Raw genomic sequence first — 12,679 nt, 5'->3', positions numbered from 1 at the left:
TAAAGATTCAAGTGAATTTCAAATAAAATGTGCCAACATAATACTCTCTATACATTTCCGATAGTAAAAATAATTTCCTACATTTATCACTTTGGACTAATGAACGATTAACGCTTTACACATGGCTGATAATGGATATAAATTAGTTTTGTTCATGTCTACTGCAATATTAACAACGTGGTCAAATACTTCAATTAAACTGAAATAAACGTAATATTTCTTATACGATATACAATGAATTACTGTAATAAACCAAATTTTTTGAAGCTTTCCAAGTGCAACGCCCCTAATGACCTCTTGGTCGGTCGTCTTTAAAATACATCGAATGGACTCTATCACGCTATAGACTTAAAGAGAAAATAAACATCTGACTTGGCTTTCTTACATAAAACTCTATTATAAAGTTGATAACAGTGTTCATTTGCCTTACAATAAACACCAAACCTTTGGAGCATGTACGTTCAAACTGCATAATAAGGAACCCATGCGTTTTTGTAATAATTGACATTTGATTTGATCACAGGCGCAGAATAAGTATGTGAAGAGCATTTTTTTTATGGGGGTGGCGGGTTACAACAATTATCAATGGTGAATTATCACTATAAGTTTTCTATATTATAAAGAGAACAAATGAAAAGTTTACGTCAACGATATTTTGAACGAAAGATCACATTTAATAGAATCTATTATAAAAGCTTCTATGGAAGCATCCAAAAAGATAATAGCCAACTTGATTGAGTCTGTTCCTGATAGGCAATGAAATGTGCACGTCCCCCAGCACAGGCTTAACTTGAACTCTATTATACCAAAATGTTTAATGAACCCCGAGATCCCAAAGGACCAGAACATATATCAACACGGAGTCAAAGTACAGTAACTTTTGTAAGACCTCTACACTTAAATATAGAGCTGTGACTGTGGACAAAAATCTATTAGAAGATCTTTTGGAAGCTTAGAACGGTCAGTTCATGAAGCGTAATTAAAATTTAAATACCACTCATGCTCCTTGAACGGGCTTAAACGGTATCATTTTAAGAAAATCCTAGGAAACTCCCAAAATATTTTTTATCTGCCATTAACACTGCCTATGTAGGCAAATATTGTTTGTTACATTTTAGAACATAAACAATGTAAGCAGGGCTTGTCCTGTAATTCATAGACAAAGGTTTACAAAATATAAAATTAATTTAGTTTAGTTTAGCTAATTACTGATCCGTTTGTATTTACTTTTTTAATGTGTATATCCTCGCAGCAAAGAAAGAATGAGAAAAATGTTAATAAAATGTTACTCGATACTTCAGCATCAGTAATAAACGTATTGTCCTTGATATGATAAAAGCTTTTCCTGATTTGCAAATATGGATGATGAATACTATTACTATGTTTTAGCTCACCTGAGCACAAAATGCTGTTGTAATCACCATGTGTCCGTTGTCGTGCATCGTCGTGTGACGTTAACACTGTTAACACTCAAGAGGCCACAGTTTTGTTCCAGTCTTTATGAAATTTGGTCAGAATATATGCCTGAACGACATTTTAAACGAGATAGAAACTCAAAAGCTTAGTCACTAGGTCAGATCATAGTAACACCCTATTAACACTCAAGATATCTCATTTTCTATTTGATCTATAGATATAAAGCCTTGGTCAGAATATTAACCCAAATATTTCTTGATTAAGTTTGAAACTGGGATATCGGAAATTAAACACTAGGTCACTAGGTTAACTAGAAAAAAAAACATTGTTAACACTCTATATGCCATTTCGCAATTCGTTACAATCTAACTGTATTAAAACAGATGTAGGCATTAAGCTGTTATCGTACCTTTTACCGAATCAAAATGTAAGCTCAGGTTTTCCAAACTTGCAGGGCAATTAAGAACATAAAGTTGTACAGGTCATATCAATAGGGTTGATATAGCTGTTATGAAAATTATTCAAGAATTATCTTCTGTTCAGTTCTTTCCCGGTTTAAGTGTCTTCAACAAATTGATTTAATATGTAACTATTAAATGTTAAAATGTAAGTTTATTTGTTTTAATTTCACGTACTAATATCAGAATGAAATAATCAGGTAACCGTTTACTGTTTGGTCACTTAAACGTTACACAAATAAGTTAAAGGATACATGAAATTAATTAAGGTAATGCTTACATATACCATTCAAATGATTAAGAGTAACCTCCTAGCTATAGTGATAAAAAGACATGTTAATTAAAGTTAATTAACATATTAGCAAGATTTTTATGATTATTTCAAATAAATGCTATGATATGTTTTCCACGAATTGAGTTGTCACAGTTGTCGCTCTGTATAGAGGACAAAATAACCAAATATCATAGAATAGTGCAGATTTGCTCCCGGCAATTACAAAGTCTTAAAGCATGTACAAAGAATGAACGGCTTAATCAATGTATTTAACTGTATTCTTTAGACTGTCTTATAGTGTTTTTTCCTTGCACCAAAGAAATAGGCATGGATTTATCCATGTTTATTTTTATAATTAATGTTAGCATTTTAGTAGAAGTTTTGATTCTTTTTAAATAAATGCATGGATTACTGTGAAATCATTATTATTCCTGGGGGATTAATTTTCGTGGTTGATTAAATCCACGAAATTTAATCCCAACGAACAAGTAAAATTCCCATTCATTTTATGTTCAAAAGTTGAAATCCACGAATTTATATCCCCACGAAAGTGCCATTTTAACCAAAACCACGAAATTTCATGCCCATGAAATTTAACAACTTTACAGTATACAGTTTAGATAAACCGACGGTGACTATTTTCATTGTCAGTATTGATATTTTTATAACAGTCCAAATGTATGTGTTATAATAGAAAAAGTGGAATCTCCACAGGTCGCTCAACACGACAAAAACGAAAATGTTGCAGGCTCGGTTTGATTGAGCCTGTTCACGTAGTAGTAGTGGGAATGCATGCTACCGTCCACGCCCTCTAGCCCCGGGTTGAGCAGAACTCAACATTTACACATGTTACAAGTACAAAAATTATTTAGAAACATCCGCAGATGTATTCTTACGGCGGTGTAATGATACACTAGGTGTAATCCGATGAAAGGCGGCATATGGTCCCCAGTGAAAATGATGGGCTTGCCCTAAACGAGAAAACAATTGGCAGAACTAAACAAACTAGAATTTAGAAAGGGGATCTGAGGTTAATGAGCCTGCCTATCACATGAACTGCCACATCCAAGGGGTGATTATAGAATGCCCAAAGCTATGAAAGAGGGAGTATTGGAACCACCCAGGCAGAAATGTTCAAACTGATAACTAAACAGTACTAATAACACGACTTAAAAGTCGTGCTGAACGACCTAAGAAGATCGAAATATAACAGCCCTGATTAAATGTACGGGGAGACTTTTTACGGCCATAAATAGAAAAAGTTGAAACTCCACCCGTCGCTCAACACGACAAAAACGAAAATGTTGCAGGCTCGGTTTGATTGAGCCTGTTCATGGACGGTAGTGGAAATGCATGCTTCCGTCCACGCCCTGTAGCCCCGGGTTGAGCAGAACTCAACATTTACACTTGCAACAAGTACAAAAATCAATTTAGAAACATCCGCAGTTTTTCAAACTCAAATGGAACAGGGTTGGAACCATTCTTGTTTTCGATCGATTGCTTTGCTTATAAATGTTATTTTTTACTACATGATGGATTTAACCTTGCTTTTCAGATTCTTTTGTTTTAAAATTTTGTTGAAATTGTTTGAAATCATTTTGACTGAATGATGGATTAATCCGTGCAATGTTACATTGTATATGCAGATGATACATATCGGTGTTTTATTATACAGGCATTATAAGCAATGAATGCTACATTTGCTGATGGATTAATCCATGTTTATATACTGTTGTACATGGTGAACTAAAAGAGAAATTTCTATATCTGATTTCTGAATCGGAAGCTGTGTTCTCGGAATGTTGCTTTTCCTCTTGTTCTTTTTCTACGATAATGGAATCTAAATAATATCTACATAGCAACTGAAGATATAATTGACTGAATCGCGTATCTCATAGAAGTAGTCAGGTTTTAAAAAAATTAACTAATGCATAAAATTACTGATTTGTAAATACATGATCAAAGTAAAATTCTCCTTCAGAGTCGTCAGCCGATTCCGTGAGGTTGACTGGCAGTGTAGTGACCTTTTCTATGTTTATAGCCATTGTAGCACATCTACAGTTAGGTTAGAGCCTGATAAATGAACTTTCTGTGGAAGCATAAAGTTTTACCATGCAAAGTGATAGCAGATTCGGTTTGACTGAGTCTATTCATGAGGGGTAAGAAAAGTGCAACGCCTTCCTGACCACTAGCAGCTTAATTGATTCTATTTAACAGATAATGAATGGACTCCGCGATTCCAAAGGACCAGAAAATATAACAACACCGAATCCATGTACGGGGAAACATTTACACCCACCACACGGTATTTAAAGACTGCTGTTATGCTAAACACTCTATGTGAAGATCATTTGGAAGCATAAAATGCAACGAAGTAAACGACTATCATTCACACACTATTTACAGTACAAATACTATACACATAGATCAAACGTAATATGAAATAATATTTTACCGTGTTGGTTTGTATGATTTAAGAATATATACTTAATATAATATATACAGCTAACCCGCCATTAGTTCTTTTTTCAGTAACTTAAGAAATACTGAACGTAAAATTGTGAAATTTAGTCTACGCTAAGAACAATATGTTGCTGATATGTTTTCAATATTTCAATAAAATACAATTATGCTCTCATATTAATCCGCTCATTTTACGACTTTAACCCATCTTTGAAAAAATAATAGGTAAGGGTAGATTTCTCGGAAGCACAGAGCACCAAAACCGCAGCCCCAGAGCCACGCATTTACATAGTAGGCCCACAACAAAAAGAAGCTGTAATGGAAAAAAATTCAGACGGGTTTCTTCAAACATCCAACAAGTACATATTAATTTATGCTAAATATTGATGGAGGGGAAGGAAATAATAAGGGACGAAATGGGGTCGGGGTGGAGGGGAGGAATCCGAAGGGGAAAGTTGAACAAGGACGAATATACAAGGGAATGCCATGTTCTTTAAAAACAGTCGCACTACAATGTAAACCACAATAGCGCAGACACTCATGTACCAAAGATAAACACACAACCACGATCAACTGAATAACATAGAAAAACGAACAAGCAACACATAAGAAAACAGTAGGGAACCGTTATAGACTCACACGCATATAAACGTACCCACACAAGTAGGAAAAAAACAATCAAGTACCGTCTTGGGATTCGGATGCCAAAACAAAGGGGACCCACGAAAACTTACTATAAGTAAAGGGGGAGGGGGTGCAAAAAGTAGCGTAAATTCAAGGGAAAGGAGAGGGCAATAGGGGGAGTGGGGCGGAGGAAAAACGCTTACAACAAACAAGAAAACATACGTAACAGACAATACAAGACAGACAAAACAACCAGTTCAAAATAGGGGCACCGCATTGGAACGGTCAGTAACCTAAATAAAGGAAACTGGGGGATTTAAACGCGTTTAGGGCATGCCAACCTCGCACTTACCCTATTTTCAACAAGTTAAACAACACAATGTAAATAAAATCCCCGCTGAGAAAGGCTTTAAAATTAGTGCAAAAGTAACAGATAAATAAAACAAAACATAAAATTAAGGTAAATTTAAGGTACAATTACACCAATGTACTCAACAACTTGTCTGAAGTCAGAACAACAAGAGCCTAACTTTTAAGGGCACGACTAAGAAAACTGTAAGACAAAAATCAACTCCCTCCGTCCGTTATATGTAGGATTTAGGAGAAAAACATCATGGAGTCCTACACTTTATTAGTCATCGCACCATCAAATAGGAAAGCGTAGCAATTAACTGTAGAGGGGTCAATCACTAAACATGCACTGTGCTTAACGATTTTCGCATCGTATCCTCCTTTGATAAACTTTTTAACCAATTTTACAAAAAAAACAATGATTAAAATAAGGGGTATGTTAAATTTTCCGAATTTTATAAACTACATCTCCATAGTATTTCGGGTGTGTAAGTCCAAGTTTTAAAAGTGTTTTAAGGGTCGTATTGTATTTTTCGAACTGTTCAGATGATCTGTAGTTAAATTTACTAAAAGCTTCCCGTACCTTATGATAACGGTAACCCTGTTGTAACAATTTCTTGGTGATATGAAGATTTCTGTCATTAAAATCATTAACACCGTATGATGTTGCTTGAGGGACATCTCCATCAAGATGGGGAAAGTTGACAATTTCAATATTAAAATCGTCCCTTTTATCATATATTTTCGTTTCTAGATTATTATTCACAATTCTTAAATTTAAATCCAGAAATGACGCTTCTAAATCTGAAGTATCAGCCTTGTTAAGCTGTAACTCTTTAGGGTAAATATATTTCACCATTTCTGAAAAATATTGGTTGTCCATATTTGAAATATCATCAAGATACCTTGAGGTTCCATTAAATGCTTCAATAATTTCAAATTGTGTCTCAGTGGATAAACTAAGCATAAAATCTCGTTCAAAACAGTATAGGAATGAGGGGGCGCAGTTGGTTCCCATCGGGATACCAATTACTTGTCTGTAAGTCACAGAAATACACTAAAACATCAAGAATTTACCTACTAGCGAAAAACGTTATGATGGAAAAATGACAACACAAACAGAATAACGGAGTTGTCATGCCCTATCTTAAAAGAGCACATCATAAGTGTGTGAAATTCAAAGATATCCTAGTGAAAAATCAAAATCTACACCTCCTTTTTTCTATAAATTTTATACATATTCATTTTCTAAAATGCATCATTCATGGGTATTTTTGTGATTTTTTAAAACCTGACTTTGGTAGTAAAATGATTAAAATTATATGTTTGAGTAATTTAATACTATTGATGTTTTGATATGTTAATTTAATAGATCGATCTAACTGTCCCCTTAATATGAGAAAAGTACTTCCAGTAATGTTTAAACTACTTACAAATCAAATGGCGGGTTAGCTCTTTGGTATAACAATGGAGTCTGTAGCGTTGTCATTTCCTAAAAACTAAGTTTTATGTCATGTGTTATATTGTGTTATAACTTTTATACTTCATTTCATGTTAGCTGTATTTCTTGCAATAGTTCGTGATATTTTTTAAAATAACATGCACTTAATAACTTATTATAAAAGGTCACGGCCTTATGGTATTAAACAGAATTTGGTTGTTGAGCAGTCAAAAGCGAGAGGTTAAATTCAATAACTTTATTTCGTTAGGATAATAAAAGATTTAATACATTTCAGTTTTTATCGTAGCTGAATGTGCAGCTGCTCTGTCTATAAATGTTTGTATTTACAAAATGTTACTATTGTAAATGATAAATAGAAATAAATGTCTGGAGATGTATTGTGGGAACAGGCCAAGTACTGTCTCTATTTGAATGCATTACATGTATGTCAAAGTTTTTGATAGCGGTTTAACTAATGTTAACAACCATCATTATAAAAGGAAAGTTACAAGAAAATAGACTGTAGTGGTGGCGTTATTTCGAACAACTCAAACGCCCTTTGACTAGAATAGTACAACTACTAGTCTATTTAATAAAATCTATAAAAAGATCCCTTAGAAGCATAGAATGCAACCAAAAAAGATCTTTAACCACGAGACCAAAGTAAAACAAAAAAAGATGCATATACACAAGATAAAATGCCGTTCGTAGATAATTTCGTAGCGGATACATTTTAGCATGCAAATGAGCAACGCGAACCGGTCAACATATTGACTGAACACATTGTATGACATATATGCAAACAATTCCATATAAATATTATAAAGATAAATATAAACGGAAATATGTAAAACAATACCAAGGATAAATAACATAATAATCCCCATGGAACGTTTACCCTGTATATGTATGTATAGAACCGATGCCAATACGATTGATATAACAAATAAAAGACAGTAGAGAAACCTTGAGACAACAAGGCCGAAACTAACTAATTTGCACACCGTGGGACACGTCCTTGGAACGATCAATGGCAAAAACCACCATATTTTATCCCTCTAAATATGCACTAACCTTCATTCATTATCCCTTCATGTTAACTACATAAAATTGGTTTGTTTCAGTGTAAGGTCGCAGGGTATTACTCGTGAACACCATAACTAAAGTCTTACTCATGAATATATTACATTATGGTAATACTATTCACTCTTTGAAATAAATTTCGATCTTACAATGAAACAAATAAATACCTTCTATGATCTCATGGTTGCAGAATAAGATAATCAAACTGATAATAATATGTCATGAATAACTTGTATGAATGAATATATAAACAAACTTTTTTGTCCAAAGATTGTTCGAGAAAATATATCAGTCCGACATGTCTAAGATAATGAGCAGTGTCTTCATGAAATACAAAGCGGGTCAGCTTTTTTAAACCTAATCCCAACCTGTCACTCTAGTTATACGTTTCCGCACCAGTGTAATGGATTACTTGTAAAACCGGTCGTGTCAAACATAATTTGAAGCCAACTTCCACTTGAAGGATTTTTTAAACTGTTATAAATACCGAAACTGTGGTCAGGAGACAAAAAATGAATAAACGTTAAGTGATATTAGATAGGACATTAGATAGGACAATATCGGTATCCACTGAACGGCCTATGATAAATACCTGCTGACAAAACATAACACTTACGAGAACTACAATAATTATGAAACAAAAACTGTACAAAAGCACTATACCAGTCATGTGTTTATCTGATCCTTTCTACTTGCTGTTGACACAAATGCTAAATCAGAGCATTTCAATATCACGCATCTAAATACTATCTAGGTTAGATAGTAGTTAAATCGAACGAAAATGCATGCATTCAAGGTCATTATTTGTAACGGATGAAGACAAATCTTTTCAAGTACTTCTACGAAAAACATTTTCAAGTACTACTACGAAAAACATTTGGATACGTGAGGCGAGATAAGTAGGCCAAGATATTAGTGTACGTTCAAGCATGTTTATTTTTTATGTGAGAATGAAATAGTCTAAATTGTATTTGTTTCTAGGTGTCTGAAATTTAAATCGATTACTTTACTTGAATATAATAACGTAATTGGCCATGGGTATAAACAAGGTCATCGAATCATATGAAATACGAAGTATATTAGACAAAATGAGAAAAGCCATAATATTGACAATTGAGTTAAACAAACATAAAAATGTATCTCCTTAAAATTCAGTGTCAGTCAAATATTTGTACAAGTAGTATAATATGTACAGAGTATATCAACTAAACATAGCTTTTTACAAATAATAACATTACCAAAATCCTTCAGACACTCAATGTTTAGAAAGAAAACAGGAAAATGTAGGATTGTGTATGCTTGCCATTTTCTAGATCATCGGCAATTTTCTCTAGATGAAACAGACTGAGGACTGATGATGAAGGGGCTAGAAAGGAAACCTAGTGAACCTGGAGCACTAATACTATAAACATTAAACAAAACTAAATGACATAATTTGTAATTATTGATCCATTGATTATAACAGAATATCATTGTTTACGTTGGAGGGAATGAAAATATGTATCGAGAAACACAAGAAACTGAAGTTTAAACATTTTTTAACGATAGAAGGAAAAGTGTTTATGCGTTTGCTAGCTGGGGATGAGGGATGTACCTCTTCAAGTCACACATACACAATTATAGGTCATATGGCGACTTTCCAGCTTTATATGGTGGAGGAAGGCCCAAGGTGCCGCTCTAAACATTATATCAGGCACGGTCGGATATATTTTAAGAATCACTGACCTATACTCAAAGCGAGGCGGTGAATGGCAACTGTCACCTTTACCTTTTACATATCGACCTCAAGAACAAGAATCCAAAATTTTTGTTTTTGTGAATTAACCAGAATAGGCAAACTTTTATAACAGTATTCTCAACAAACTAAAGCTGTTGCAATAATCACTTTGCGAAAAAGTAGTTTCTATCATTAAAGCTCAGAAAAAATCTTAATGCTTCATAATCATAGTAAAGAAAAATACTTTTTTATTAGCTCACGTGAGCTTTTGTGATCACCCTTCGCCAGATCCCATTTGGGTTCCAGAGTTATGGCACCTTAAAGGGCCGAAATTTGCTACTTTTTGGCTTGTGAACACAATAGAGAGCACATTTTGCAATTGATTTTAATCAAACTTGCACTCAACTTGTATTGGCATTATATCTCAGTTCCTTTCCAGTTCCTTTCAATAAATGGCAAGATCCCATTATGGGTTCAAGCGTTATGGTCCTTTGAAAGGCCAAAATTTGCTATTTTGTACTTTTGCAGCCATACTTCATTTATGGTTTAATTTGATACAAACTTGCAAAATATCTTCAACAACAATAGATCTTGGATTCAATGATGAATCCGGTAGATCCAATTATGACTGACCCTTGAAAGAGCCAAAATTTGTGCATTTTACCTTGTGAACACGACAGAAGTGACATTTTGCATTCGAGTTTAACTACACTTACATACAACTTAAATCACAATGTTATCTCGGTTCCTTTTGAAAACCGGCTAGATTTGGTCATGGGCTCTAGAGTTACTGCCCAAAATTTTCTATATTGGCCCTTTCAGCCATATAGAGGTTTCATTTATGCTTTGATTTAACACAATCTTGCACATAATGTTTGTCTTGATGATCTCTTGGCCAAGTTCGAAACTGGGTTATGTGGGGTCAAAAACAGGGTCAACCGGTCAAATGAAAGGAAAGGATTTTTAACATTGTTGAGGCCACATTTATGACCATATCTTCATACATTGGTCAGAGTTTTCATTTTGATGATTTCTAGGCGGAGTTCGAAACTGGGTTATGTGGAGTTAAAAACTAGGTTACCCTCTCAAATCAAAGGAAGTGCTTGCTAACCCTCTAGAGGCCATATTTATGACCCTATCTTCATGGAACTTTATAAGAATGTATATCTTGATGATTCCTATGCCAAGTTCAAAACTGGGTCATATGAGGTCAAAAACTAGGTCACCCGCCAAATGAAAGTTAAAAGTTAATAACACTCTTTAGGTCACATTTATGACCCTATCTTCATGAAACTTGATGATTTCTAGTTCTAGGCCAAGTTAGAAACTGGGTCATGTGGGATCAAAAACTAGATCACCAGCTTAAATCAAAGGAAAAACTTGTTAACACTGTAGATGACATATTCATGACCCTGTCTTCATGAAACATAGTCCGAATGTTTATCTTGGTAATTCCAATGCCAAGTTTAACAGGTGAGCGATATAGGGTCATCATGACCATCTTGTATATATATCATTCAGGTAACAGTGGTTGCACTTTTGTTTCAAATCGTTAGTCATGACAAGTCATCGGAGATCGATATTCAGTTTCGTTTTGAATCTTACCAGCCTGCTGGGAATCGAAATTCAAGTTTTAAAATCGCGAATCGAGTAAGGATTGAATTTTCAAGAGGTTGAATATCGAGCTGGTATCGGCTTGAAGATACATTTTAAAAAAAAGCTCTAGCTAGCATGAATGTCGACCTAGCTCAAAAACAAATTTTGCAAAAGTTTTATCTCGCATTGAATTTCGACATACCGAAGATTAAATTTTTCAAAACGTCGAATCGCATTGAATTTCAAGTTAGCTCGAGAATGGAATTATCAAATTTTGGAAAAGCTGAAGTTCATTCTACCTTTTAACTTTAGGCAAGCCCTAAGAACGAATTCCGATTTTAGAAAAGATGAATTTCGAAGACATTTGATCTAGCATTACATCTCGAGAATTGCGGTGAAGTTAAAAATGCAACAGGTCACGTTACTATCATTGTACGATGACGTTTCAATACATTTGTAACTAATGGTCTTCCATAGAAGCCATTGTACATAACAACACTTGTATTGATGCAAATGTATATCTAATGCAGCAACAGGGAATAACATTAGGGGGAATGGTCGCTAAATATTTCCAAATAGCTCACAAACGCCAAATGTCATTTTGAAAATATTTCTGAAATGTCTAGGTCTACAGCTCTCAAATATTGAAATATCTGATATCTTAGTCATATGCTGGCACCTCATAAAACATCAAAAATGGTGTTTTGAACGATTTGTCGAATTTCCACAAATCTCCATTATACCCTTGTACCGTTACATACCCCTGTGGGATTTGTATTTGTTTCCGAGGGCAAATATTTCTTTCATAGATAAAGTCTGACATGTCGTGCTTGAGCCTACTAAAAAGTGCTAAAAATCCCATGCGCATACTTTTCTACCAGGTGGACCCTGCGCGTGAACCCTGAATATAAACCAATTAAAGTGCGACTTTCGTTTCTCAAATTTAGCCTGCGTGTTTTCATTTATTTTCCTTCCGGGAAAGGCTGAATGTCGTCTGACGTCATTTTTTGTATTGTCAAAAACATACGCATGCCTTGCGAATGCCAGGTGTCATAAGGATATACCATAGGTACAAATTTACTATAATACTTTTTATTACGAAATAAAACTAAACCAGAAAGAACGGAAATTATCTTTAGTCCCCAACGGGTTTTGATTATTTGACTCTAGAGTTGCCATCTAACCGTCCTTTTGTCAATGTTTATGTTCCATGTAGTTTATGTGTAGTAACAACCAAGTAAGAAATAATAGTAGCC

Source organism: Mercenaria mercenaria, unplaced genomic scaffold, assembly GCF_021730395.1.
Source record: "Mercenaria mercenaria strain notata unplaced genomic scaffold, MADL_Memer_1 contig_3237, whole genome shotgun sequence".
In the NCBI taxonomy this organism is placed as follows: Eukaryota; Metazoa; Mollusca; class Bivalvia; order Venerida; family Veneridae; genus Mercenaria; species Mercenaria mercenaria.
This window is presented reverse-complemented; position numbering follows the sequence as displayed.